Raw genomic sequence first — 14062 nt, 5'->3', positions numbered from 1 at the left:
GTCAGAATCCAACAGCATCTGCAGTCCTTTTTGGTCTCTGAATCAGATTTTTGCTCAGGTCCCTCAATATCAGCCAGAAAATACCTGAAATCACAGAAAAATACACAAACTCATAGTAAAGTCCAGAAAAGTGAATTTTAACTAAAAACTAATAAAAATATACTAAAAACTAACTAGATCATACCAAAAACATACTAAAAACAATGCCAAAAAGTGTATAAATTATCCGCTCATCACAACACCAAACTTAAATTGTTGCTTGTCCCCAAGAAACTGAAGATCAAATAAGATAAAAAGAAGAGAATATGCAATGAACTCCAAAAACATCTATGAAGATCAGTATTAATTAGATGAGCGGGGCTTTTAGCTTTTTGCCTCTGAATAGTCTTGGCATCTCACTCTATCCTTTGAAATCCAGAATGATTGGCTTCTTTAGGAACTCAGAATCCAGATAGTGTTATTGATTCTCCTAGTTAAGTATGATGATTCTTGAACACAGCTACTTATTGAGGTATCTCAGGGATCTCTTGATGAGAGGGGTCTCTTGTGTACTCCATCCTTTTCTTGGTGATGGGCTTGTCCTCATCAATGGGGGTATCTCCCTTTATGTCAACTCCAACTGAATAACAGAGGTGACAAATGAGGTGAGGAAAGCCTAACCTTGCTAAGGTAGAGGACTTATCCGCCACCTTGTAGAGTTCTTGGGCTATGACCTCATGAACTTCCACTTCTTCTCCAATCATGATGCTATGGATCATGATAGCCCGGTCTATGGTAACTTCGGACCGGTTGCTAGTGGGGATGATTGAGCGTTGTATGAACTCTAACCATCCTCTAGCCACGGGCTTGAGGTCATGCCTTCTCAATTGAACCGGCTTTCCTCTTGAATCTTGCTTCCATTGTGCGCCCTCTTCACATATGATTGTGAGGACTTGGTCCAACCTTTGATCAAAGTTGACCCTTCTTGTGTAAGGATGCTCATCTCCTTGCATCATAGGCAAGTTGAACGCCACCCTCACACTCTCCGGACTAAAGTCCAAGTATTTCCCCCGAACCATAGTGAGATAATTCTTTGGATTCGGGTTCACACTTTGGTCATGGTTCTTGGTGATCCATGCATTGGCATAGAACTCTTGAACCATCAAGATTCCGACTTGTTGAATGGGGTTGGTAAGTACTTCCCAACCTCTTCTTCGGATCTCATGGCGGATCTCCGGATATTCACCCTTTTTGAGTGAAAAGGGGACTTCGGGGATCACCTTCTTCAAGGCCACAACTTCATAGAAGTGGTCTTGATGCACCCTTGAGATGAACCTATCCATCTCCAATGACTCGGAGGTGAAAGCTTTTGCCTTCCCTTTCCTCTTTCTAGAGGTTTCTCCGGCCTTGGATGCCATAAATGGTTATGGAAAAACAAAAAAGCAACGCTTTTACCACACCAAACTTAAAATGTTTGCTCGTCCTCGAGCAAAAGAAGAAAGAAGAGAGTAGAAGAAGAAGAAATGAAGAAGAGGGAGATGGTGGTGTGTTCGGCCAAAGAGGGAGAGAAGTGGTGTTTAGGTTGTGTGAAAATGAAGGGTGAGGTTGGTGGGGTTTTATGAAGGATGGATGTGAGTGGTGAAGAGAAAGATGGGATTTGATAGGTGAAGGGTTTTTGGGGAAGAGGTGTTGAGGTGATTGGTGAATGGGGGAAGAAGAGAGAGAGTGATGGTGGGGTCCTGTGGGGTCCACAGATCCTGTGGTGTCAAGGAAAAGTCATCCCTGCACCAAATGGCATCAAAATTCACGTTTTGAGCCATTTCTGGCGTTAAACGCCGGGCTGGTGCCCATTCCTGGCGTTTAACGCCAGGTTCTAGCCCTTTTCTGGCGTTTAACGCCAGTCTGGTGCCCCTTTCTGGCGTTAAACGCCCAGAATGGTGCCAGACTGGGCGTTAAACGCCCAACTGCTAGGCTTACTAGCGTTTAAACGCCAGCAGCATCTTCCTCCAGGGTGTGCTGTTTTTCTTCCTATTTTTCATTCTGTTTTTGCTTTTTTCATTGTTTTTGTGTCTTCTTATGATCATCAACCTACAAAAAAGATAAAATAACAAAAGAAAATAGTTAACTATAAAACATTGGGTTGCCTCCCAACAAGCGCTTCTTTAATGTCATTAGCTTGACAGAGGACTCTCATGGAGCCTCAGAGATACTCAGAACCGTGTTGGAACCTCCCAACACCAAACTTAGAGTTTGTATGTGGGGGTTCAACACCAAACTTAGAGTTTGGTTGTGGCCTCCCAACACCAAACTTAGAGTTTGACTGTGGGGGCTCTGCTTGGCTCTGTTTTGAGAGAAGCTCTTCATGCTTCCTCTCCATGATGATAGAGGGATGTCCTTGGGCTTTAAACACCAAGGATTCTTCATTCACTTGAATGATCAACTCTCCTCTATCAACATCAATCACAGCCTTTGCTGTGGCTAGGAAGGGTCTGCCAAGGATGATGGATTCATCCATGCACTCCCCAGTTTCTAGGACTACGAAATCAGTAGGGATGTAATGGTCTTCAACTTTTACCAAAACATTCTCTACAAGTCCATGAGCTTGTTTTCTTGAGTTGTCTGCCATCTCCAATGAGATTTTTGCAGCTTGCACCTCAAAGATCCCTAATTTCTCCATTACAGAGAGGGGCATGAGGTTTACACTTGACCCTAAGTCACACAAGGCCTTCTTGAAGGTCATGGTGCCTATGGTGCAAGGTATAGAAAACTTCCCAGGATCTTGTCTCTTTTGAGGTAATTTCTGTCTAGACAAGTCATCCAGTTCTTTGGTGAGCAAAGGGGGTTCATCCTCCCAAGTCTCATTTCCAAATAACTTGTCATTTAGCTTCATGATTGCTCCAAGGTATTTAGCAACTTGCTCTTCAGTGACATACTCATCCTCTTCAGAGGAAGAATACTCATCAGAGCTCATGAAAGGCAGAAGTAAGTCCAATGGAATCTCTATGGTCTCATTTTGAGCCTCAGATTCCCATGGTTCCTCATTGGGGAACTCAGAGGAGATTGGTGCACGCCCATTGAGGTTTTCCTCAGTGGCGTCCACCTCCTCTCTTTCCTCTCCATATTCGGCCATGTTTATGGCTTTGCACTCTCCTTTTGGATTTTCTTCTGTATTACTTGGGAGAGTGCTAGGAGGGAGTTCAGTAACTTTCTTGCTCAGCTGACCCACTTGTCCTTCCAAATTTCTGATGGAGGACCTTGTTTCATTCATGAAACTTTGAGTGGTCTTTATTAGATCAGAGACCATTGTTGCTAAGTCAGAGGTATTCTGCTTAGAACTCTCTGTCTGTTGCTGAGAAGATGATGGAAAAGGCTTGCCATTGCTAAACCTGTTTCTTCCACCATTATTGTTATTGAAACCTTGTTGAGGTCTCTCTTGATTCTTCCATGAGAAATTTGGGTGATTTCTCCATGAAGAATTATAGGTGTTTCCATAGGGTTCTCCTAGGTAATTCACCTCTTCCATTGAAGGGTTCTCAGGATCATAAGCTTCTTCCTCAGATGAAGCTTCCTTAGCACTGCCAGGTGCATTTTGCATTCCAGACAGACTTTGAGAAATCAAATTGACTTGTTGAGTCAATATCTTGTTCTGAGCCAGTATGGCATTCAGAGTGTCAATCTCAAGAACTCCTTTCTTCTGACTAGTCCCATTGTTCACAGGATTCCTTTCAGAAGTGTACATGAATTGGTTATTTGCAACCATTTCAATTAGCTCTTGAGCCTCTGCAGGCGTCTTCTTCAGATGAAGAGATCCTCCAACAGAGCTATCCAAAGACATCTTGGATAGTTCAGAGAGACCATCATAGAAAATACCTATGATGCTCCATTCAGAAAGCATGTCTGAGGGACATCTTCTGATTAATTGTTTGTATCTTTCCCAAGCTTCATAGAGGGATTCTCCATCCTTCTGTCTGAAGGTTTGGACTTCCACTCTAAGCTTACTCCATCTTTGAGGTGGAAAGAACTTTGCCAAGAAGGCATTGACTAGCTTTTCCCAAGAGTCCAGGCTTTCTTTAGGTTGAGAATCCAACCATATTCTAGCTCTGTCTCTTACAGCAAAAGGGAATAGCATCAGTCTGTAGACCTTAGGGTCAACCCCATTAGTCTTGACTGTGTCACAGATTTGCAAGAATTCAGCTAAGAACTGATGAGGATCTTCCATTGGAAGTCCATGGAACTTGCAATTCTGTTGCATTAGAGAAACTAATTGAGGCTTAAGCTCAAAGTTGTTTGCTCCAATGGCAGGGATAGAGATGCTTCTCCCATAGAAATCAGGAGTAGGTGCAGTGAAGTCACCCAGCACCTTCCTTGCATTGTTGGCATTGTTGTTGTTTTCGGCTGCCATGGGTTCTTCTTCCTTGAAGAATTCGGTCAGGTCCTCAACAGAGAGTTGTGCTTTAGCTTCTCTTAGCTTTCGCTTCAAGGTTCTCTCAGGTTCAGGGTCAGCTTTAACAAGAATGCCTTTGTCTCTGCTCCTACTCATATGAAAGAGAAGAGAAAAAGAAAAATGTGGAATCCTCTATGTCACAGTATAGAGATTCCTTGAAGTGTCAGAGGAAAAGAAAAATAGAAGAAAGAAGGTAGACGAATTCGAACTTGATGAGATAGAGTTCGAATTGTGCATTAAGAAGGAGTAGTACTCCATAAATAGAAGGATGTAAGAGAGAGGGAAGAGGATTTTCGAAAATTAAATTAAGAAAATTTTAAAAATATTTTGAAAAATTGACTGATAATTTTCGAAAATTGAAGTTGGAGGAGAAATCAAGTGATTTTTGAAAAAGATTTTGAGATTAGAAGTTAAAAAGATTTGATTGGAAACTATTTTGAAAAAGATGTGGTTGAGAAGATATGATTAGTTTTAAAGAGATGTGATTGAGAAGATATGATTTGAAAACAATTTTAAAAGATATGTTTTGAAAACAATTTTAAAAGATTTGATTTTGAAAATTAGTGACTTGCCTAACAAGAAAAGATATGATTCAAACATAAACCTTCCTCAACAGAAAAGGCAAAAAATGTTCAATCAAATCATTAATTGTTAGTAAGTATCTTTCAAAAAGGAAAGAAATTGATTTTAAAAACATTTGATTGAAAAGATATGATTTGAAAAAGATTTGATTTTGAAAAACTTTGAAAACTTGAAAAAAAATTGATTTTGAAAACAAAATCTTCCCCCTAGCACCATCCTGGCGTTAAACGCCCAGAATGGTATACATTCTGGCGTTTAACGCCCAAAATGCTACCTCTTTGGGCGTTAAACGCCCAACCAGGTACCCTGGCTGGCGTTTAAACGCCAGTCTGTCTTCTTCACTGGGCATTTTTGAATGCTCAGCTTTTTCTGTATAATTCCTCTGCAGTATGTTCTGAATCTTCAATTCTTTGTATCATTGACTTGAAAAGACACAAATTAAAAATATTTTTAGATTTTTGATAATCAAAATGCAACAAGAATCAAATAACAATGCATGCAAGACACCAAACTTAGCAGTTTGTATATTACTGACACTAACAAAATGAAAATGCTCATGAGACACACAAGACACTCAAGTCAATAGAATTCAAAGATCAAAACAAAGAAATACATGCATGGATTCGAAAAATATAACAAAAACATGCATTTGACACCAAACTTAAGATGAGACTCTAGACTCAAACAGGAAATATTTTTGGATTTTTTTGTTTTTGTAATTTTTTTGTGTTTTTTCGAAAATTAAGTGGAAAAAGATATCAAAATTCTTAATGAGAATTCCAGGACTCAGTGCAATGCTAGTCTAAGACTCCGGTCCAGGAATTAGACATGGCTTCACAGCCAGCCAAGCTTTCAAAGAAAGCTTCGGTCCAAAACACTAGACATGACCAAAGGTCAGCCAAGCCTTAGCAGATCACTGCTCCAAAAGCAAAATTGATGAAAATCAACAAGCTCTTGTGGTGATAAGTTGAAACCTCGGTCCAATCAGATTAGACATGGCTTCTCAGCCAGCCAGATTTCAACAAATCATCATGAAACTCTAGAATTCATCTTCAAGAATTTCGAAAAAAAAAATACCTAATCTAAGCAACAAGATGAACCGTCAGTTGTCCAAACTAGAACAATCCCAGGCATTGTTACCAAAAGCTTGCTCAAAACTTGAACAATCCCCGGCAACGGCGCCAAAAACTTGGTGCGCGAAATTGTGAACAATACTTTTTCACAACTCTCATAATCCCCGGTCATGAACTCCAAGAACTTGGTAGTTCAATTCCATGGCATTACACAACTTCGCACAACTAACCAGCAAGTGCACTGGGTCGTCCAAGTAATACCTTACGTGAGTAAGGGTCGATCCTACGAAGATTGTTAGTATTGAAGCAAGCTATGGTCATCTTGTAAATCTTAGTCAGGCAAACTCAAATGTATATGATGATGAACGAAAATAGCATAAAAGATAAAGATAGTGATACTTATGTAATTCATTGGTAGGAACTTTAGATAAGCGCATGAAGATGCCTTCCCTTCCGTCTCTCTGCTTTCCTACTGCCTTCATCCAATCCTTCTTACTCCTTTCCATGGCAAGCTCATGTAGGGTTTCACTGTTGTCAGCAGCTACCTCCCATCCTCTTAGTGAAAATACGTCTCTGATGCTCTGTCACAGCATAGGCTAATCATCTGTCGGTTCTCGTTCAGGCCGGAATAATATCCATTGATACTTTTGCGTCTGTCACTAACGCCCTAGCCTGCTAGGAGTTTGAAGCACGTCACAGTCATTCAATCATTGAATCCTACTCAGAATACCACAGACAAGGTTAGACCTTCCGGATTCTCTTGAATGCCGCCATCAGTTCTTGCCTATACCACGAAGACTCTGATCTCACGGAATGGTTGGCTCGTTTGTCAGGCGAGCACTCGGTTGTCAGGCGATCAACCATGCATCGTGCAATCAGGAATCCAAGAGATATTCACTAAGCCTCAGATGCTTGTAGAACAAGAATGGTTGTCAGTCACCTTGTTCATGAGTGAGAATAGTGATGGGCGTCAATCATCACCTTCATCATGTTGAAGAACAAGTGATATCTTGGATAAAGAACAAGCGGAATTGAATGGAAGAACAATAGTAATTGCATTAATACTCGAGGTACAGCAGAGCTCCACACCTTAATCTATGGTGTGTAGAAACTCCACCGTTGAAAATACATAAGAACAAGGTCTAGGCATGGCCGAATGGCCAGCCTCCCAATGATCTAAGATAGCATACAAAACGAAGATAGCTACCAAAGTCTCTTCTCTAATACAATAGTAAAAGGTCCTACTTATAAGAACTAGTAGCCTAAGGTATACAGAAATGAGTAAATGACATAAAAATCCACTTCCGGGCCCACTTGGTGTGTGCTTGGGCTGAGCAATGAAGCATTTTTCGTGTAGAGACTCTTCTTGGAGTTAAACGCCAGCTTTGGTGCCAGTTTGGGCGTTTAACTCCCATTTGGGTGCCAGTTCCAGCGTTTAACGCTGGGATTTCTTGAGGTGACTTTGAACGCCGGTTTGGGCCATCAAATCTTGGGCAAAGTATGGACTATCATATATTGCTGGAAAGCCCAGGATGTCTACTTTCTAACGCCGTTGAGAGCGCGCCAATTGGGTTTCTGTAGCTCCAGAAAATCCACTTCGAGTGCAGGGAGGTTAGAATCCAACAGCATCTGCAGTCCTTTTTGGTCTCTGAATCAGATTTTTGCTCAGGTCCCTCAATTTCAGCCAGAAAATACCTGAAATCACAGAAAAACACACAAACTCATAGTAAAGTCCAGAAAAGTGAATTTTAACTAAAAACTAATAAAAATATACTAAAAACTAACTAGATCATACCAAAAACATACTAAAAACAATGCCAAAAAGTGTATAAATTATCCGCTCATCATTATGTGAGTGTTGATATGGTCTAGGTGTGGCATGTTGGTGAGCAATGCTGCTGGGATTTGGACGTCTTTGATCTTGGCTTTGATCTTGTTGATTTCCCCATCCAAAGTTGGGATGATTTCTCCATCCAGAGTTATAAGTTTTGGAGTATGGATCATGGACTTGTCTAGGTGAGTTTCCCACATAGTTGGCTTGCTCCCAATCACCTTCTTCTCCTATGTTTACTCCTTCTTGAGTTGGTGATAAGGTGATGGCTGCTGCAACTTGGTTCTCTTCCACCTTCTTGGTAAGATCTGCTAGCTGCTTGGTGATCATCTTGTTTTGGGCTAACAGTGCATCTATGTGGTTCAGCTCCATTAGTCCTCGAGTGTTACTTCTTTCAGAGGCATAGAAGTAGTCATTCTCAGCAACTGTTTCGATGACATCTATGGCTTCTTCAATAGTTTTCTTCTTGTTTAAAGAGCCTCCTGATGAATGATCCACAGCCTTCTTTGACTCATAGGAAAGACCTCCATAGAAGATGTGAAGTTGGACCCACTCATTAAACATCTCTGGTGGACATCTCCTTGTTAAATCTTTGAATCTCTCCTATGCTTCATAAAGTGTCTCCCCATCTTGCTGTCTGAACGTCTGCACTTCAGTTCTCAGCCTATTGATCCTTTGAGGGGGGTAAAACCTTGCTAAAAACTTGTTCACTACCTCCTCCTAATTAGTCAAGCTCTCCTTTGGAAAGGATTCAAGCCACTTGGATGCCTTATCCCTGAGTGAAAAAGGGAACAAGAGCAGCCTATAGACATCTGGGTGGACTCCATTTGACTTCACTGTGTCACAAATCCTCAAGAAGGTGGTCAAGTGTTGATTAGGATCTTCTTGAGCACCTCCTCCAAATGAACAATTATTCTGCACCAGGGTGATGAGCTGAGGTTTTAACTCGAAATTGTTGGCATGTATGGTGGGTTTCTGAATGCTGCTTCCACAGTTTCTTGGATTAGGATTGATATAGGATCCTAAGACCCTCCTTTCTTGCCCAACCCGGTTTGCATGGCCTTCTCTGACATGATTATGAGCTTCTTCTTCATGATTGTTCTCCAAATTCTCTTCCATGTTGGGTTCAAAGTATTCTTCCTCTTCTTCAGCACCTACTACTCTTTTTCCTCTTGCTCCCTCCTTAATCTAAGGAAGGTCCTCTCAGGTTCAGAATCAAAGGAAGTTAAAGCCCCGCTTCTTCTTCCTGTCATACAATCAACACGGCACAAGCAAGGAAATAAATGCAGAAACTATTCTTGTTAAAAATTGTTGTTAGTGTGAGTGATGCAATATATCAAACAGTTAGTGGGTGAGTGAAAAAGATTGTAAAAAACAGGAATAAAGGGGTAAAGGGATGGGAAGAAAACCTACCGAAACTGAAAGTAAATTGCTCATACAGAAATTTAAATCAGCAGAATGAAAAATGCTCAATCTAGTTATCCTCCAACTTAATCATTATTGATACAAAATCAATCCCCGGCAACGGCGCCATAAACTTGATGCACGGAAACTTGTCTCTCAACAAATTTCCTTCGGCAAGTGTACCGAATTGTCGTCAAGTAAAAACTCACTATAGAGTGAGGTCGAATCCCACAGAGATTGATTGATCAAACAACTTTAATTAGAGGAATGTTCTAGTTGAGCGAACCAGAATTTGATTTGAGATTTGCAGAAAATTAAATTGTGGAAAAGTAAATAGCAGAAAAAGTAAATGCTAGAAATAAAGAGCTGAATGTAAATTGTAGAAAGTAAATTGCAGAATCTTAAATGGGAATGGGGAAATGCTCATAAAAGTAAATGGCAGAAATTAAAGAGAATTGGTAAGATCAGAAATGGGAGTTCATTGGGCTTAGGAGGTGTTGCATTCTCCGGATCAAATTCATTTTCATCTCTTCCTCAATCAATGCATTCATTGATCTCCTTGGCAATCTTAAGTGATCGAATTCCAATTTCTTGGTAATCCAATCTCTCAAATCTTGATCAATAGCCAATTCCTTGGTCAATTACTCATGAGAAGAGATGAAGTATGGTCACTGATTATACCACATGCATTCCCAAATCAAGTATTGGTAGGATTATAGTCACATATCCATCCAAACCCAATTTGGTCCAGCATGAGAAAGCGTTTCTAGCATGATCTCTTCATTCCTCTTCCAAGGTTCCGAAGAGATCCAAGTATGAATAGTTTCTTTTCCAAGATAACTACCCAATTGGATGAAGATTGAAAGCTTTCTAGTAAAATCAAGAGAAAAGATAGAAGAAGAAGATTGGAAACTAATATTGATCCATCAAATTGCAGCAGAGCTCCCTAACCCAATGAAATAGGTTTAGTTGTTCATAGCTCTGGAAATTGAAAACAAAGATGGAGAATACATCATGAAAGTAAAGCTAGAAGTTGCAGAGAAAGTAAAATACAGAGAGTAGTTATATGCCCAAGGCTCCTAAAGTTTCCAACCCCATTCTAATTCAAAGCTACTCCTATATATACTACTCTTCTAATCTTCTAGTTGGCTCTTCAAGTCTTGGGTATGGGCCTCTGGATCTTGAGTTTGAAGCAGTTATCCTCTTCATTGGGCTTAGCTTTGCTTGCAGAGAGAAAAGGTGAAGTAAGCAGGGACATTGGCTCAGAACGTTAGTGGTGTCAACGTTAAGTGAAAGTGTGGGTTCGAGTACGTTAGTGACAATCACCTTTTTCACTAACGTTCCTAACCCAAATATGATCACGTTGCCTCTTGGTCCTTTGCATACATTATTGGGACTTACCTTTCCTAATAACGTGGTGAGTCACCCCTTCTCCTTACGTTAGAGTCCACGTTAACTAGGTTAATGTGGCTTCTAACGTAGCAATGCCAATTCTTCGAGAGCATTAGTGACACTTACCTTTTTCACTAACGTTCCAATGTGCCCCTACTTCCCACGTTAGAGTCCACGTTAACTAAGTTAACGTGGCTTCTAACGTAGTCATGCTAGCCATCTCCAACGTTAGTGACAAAGGTGAGTGTCACTAACGTTGGCTCATCATCTCTTTATCCACGTTAGCTTCCACGTTAACAAAGTTAATGTGGGAGTTAACGTTGCTCATGGTGGCTCTTGGTGGTTCACCCCAACGTTAGTGACAAAGGTAAGTGTCACTAACATTTGCGATCAATTGCTCTCTCCACGTTAGCCTCCACGTTAACTAAGTTAACGTGGGAGTTAACGTGGCTCATGGAGGCTTGGCCAACGTTAGTGACAAAGGTGAATGTCACTAACGTTGGCTTCTCTTTTGCTTCTTAACGTTAGAGTCCACGTTAACTAAGTTAACGTGGCAACTAACATGGCCAATTATGAGCTTGGTCCAACGTTAGTGACAAAGGAGAGTGTCACTAACGTTGGCCTTATTGTCTTCTTCCACGTTAGATTTCACGTTAACTTAGTTAACGTGACTCTTAACGTGTGCTTTGATGGCTTTGAGGGCGTTATTGGCGATTACCTTTCTCACTAACTTTGCAAGCTAGCTCCCATTCCACGTTAGAGCTCACGTTAGTTGAACTAATGTGAATGCTAACGTGGTTTTTCTTTGCTTCCCTTGTCCTGAAATCAAGCAGCAAAGTGCATCAAAGTTCTAATCCAAGTCATGAGACATGCATCATCCAATTTCTCATACAATTCATGCAAAATTCTCATGAAATCATGTAAAGTGCACAATTTATGCTTGAATCAAGATGTAAGTGAATATCCACCCAAAACTAGCTTATTTCTTAAGAAAATGCATGAAACTACCCTAAAAACAGTAAAGAAAGGTCAATGAAACTGGCCAAAATGCCCTGGCATCACTTAATTCCCTTAGCCTAGGCCAAGAGTAAAGGAAACTACTCAAAAACTAGTGAAAGCATTTTAACAAACACCTAGAGTGCAAGAAAAGTAAACATCATCAAATGCAAGAATTAGCAAAATCCATAACTATCACAAGCAAGAAATCAACAATAACAATGAAGATAAACATAGAAGAGCATGGAAACATAAAATTGCATTAAAGAAAAATAAGATCCAACAATTATTCATAAATATAAAAGAAAGCAAAACAAGAAATTAACAAGAGAATGAAAGTGTAGAACCAAGAAATTGTAGAAGAAACAAGATGAGAACAATAATCAAAACCTAGATCTAAGATGGAATTAAACTAACCTAACCTAATTCTAGAGAGAAGATGGAGCTTCTCTCTCTAGAAACTAACCTACATGATGCTATACTACCAAACAATTATTCCCCCCCCCTTGCCCAAGCTTGAATTCTGCATGAAATAGCCTTAGAAATAAGTTGGATTGGGCTCAAAATGAGCTGCAAAATCACTGGCCACGATTTCACTTTAGTGAACCACGTGCTCCATCGGTGCGCACATGTACATGGCGTGTGTGCGTCCCTATACGCGATGCAACTATGGTAAATTTTATATCATTTTGAAGCTCCAGATGTTAGCTTTCCAGCGCAACTGGAAGTGCCTCATTTAGACCTCTATAGCTCAAGTTATGGTTGATTGAGTGCCAGGAGGTCAGGCTTGACAGCTTTACGGTTCCTTCATTTCTTCATGAGTTCTCCCACTTGCATGCTTTTCTCCTCACTTCTTCCATCCAATACTTGCCTTATGAACCTGAAATCACTCAACAAACATATCAAGGCATTAAATGGAATTAAAGTGAATTAAAATCACCAATTTTAGGGCTTAAAAAGCATGTTTTCATATTTAAGCACAAATCAAGGGAGAATTGCAAAACCATGCTATTTCATTGAATAAATGTGAGAAAAGGTGATAAAATCCCCCAAAATAAGCCCAAGATAAATCACAAAATTGGGGTTTATCAAATCTCCCCACACTTAAACCAAGCATGTCCTCATGCTAAGAATAAAGAAGGACAAGAAAAGGGTATGAACATTTATTCAATGCAAAGAAACTATATGCACCTATCTATATGAATGCAATTAAATGCAAAATAATTCTACCTACTTGGTCAAAAGCAAATCAATATCCAAGAGCATGTATAAACAAGTAGGGCTAAGATCATATGATGATCCATGAATCCTACCAATTCAAACATTAAAATGAAGTTCAAGTAGACTTGCAAGAAGAATGCTCATGAAAGCCGAGAACAAGGAATTGAGCATCAAACCCTCACCGGATGTGTATCCGCTCTAGTCGCTCAAGTGTATAGGGTCGATCCACTCAATTCTCTTCTAATCATGCTTTCTCTGATTTGTTTTTCATCTAACAATCAACAATTATTCAATGCATGTATACATTCATCATGAGGAATTGTTCATAGGTTGTAATGGGGCTAGGGTCAAGGTAGGATGCATATGGTCAAGTGAGCCTGAAATTTGAATCTTTGATTAACCTAAGCTCTCACCAAACACATATAACAACCTATACAATTCTAATACACAACCTAGCTACCCACGATTCTCACTTTTCACATACTCATGCATTCTCTTTAATTCACATTCCATATGCATTTATTTTTATTGAACTTTACTTTGGGGCATTTTTGTCCCCTTTTTATTTCTTTTTCTCTTTTTTTTCTTTTTCTATATATATATATATATATATATATTTTTCTTTATCATTTTTTCTCATTTTTTTGTTTTTTCAAAAGTATATACAAACGTATCAATGCATATGGTTTTACATATAGTGCATGAATATGTACCCAATTTCCAATATTTTCAACAAAAATACAAAAATTACACTTTTACCTCAACCAATGTCCCAAGTTTCACATACCTAAATGATACACACCCTCACTAGCCTAAGCTAATCAAAGATCCAAATTAAGGATATTTATTATTTTTCACTTAGGGATAGTGATGTGCTAAAATTAAGAACAAAAGGGATTAAATAGGCTCAAATTTGGCTAACAATGGTTGATGAAAGGTAGACTATTTGGATAAGTGAGCTAAATAAAATGATGGCCTCAATCATATAAATGTAGATATACATGGAATAATGGACATAAAGAATCAAACAATTCAAAGATTACAATCATAGAAAAGAGAATAATGCACACAAGAATGGGAAATAAGTGGTTATAAAATGTAACCACGCAATTAGGCGCAAAGCTCACATGCTTGTGTTCT

At 39.6% G+C, this 14062-nt stretch overlaps 1 non-coding gene across 1 annotated transcript; it reads left to right on the top strand.

Moving 5' to 3' along the window:
* The first annotated feature begins 3868 nt into the window (after window positions 1–3868).
* On the top strand, window positions 3869–3976 carry LOC130964423 (small nucleolar RNA R71). The gene has a single exon (XR_009080518.1). It is a non-coding gene; the product is annotated as a small nucleolar RNA R71 (small nucleolar RNA).
* The last annotated feature ends 10086 nt before the right edge of the window (window positions 3977–14062 follow it).

Source organism: Arachis stenosperma, chromosome 2, assembly GCF_014773155.1.
Source record: "Arachis stenosperma cultivar V10309 chromosome 2, arast.V10309.gnm1.PFL2, whole genome shotgun sequence".
Lineage (NCBI taxonomy): Eukaryota > Viridiplantae > Streptophyta > Magnoliopsida > Fabales > Fabaceae > Arachis > Arachis stenosperma.
Note: the sequence above shows the minus strand (reverse complement) of the source record. Positions and strands in the feature narration are given on the sequence as shown.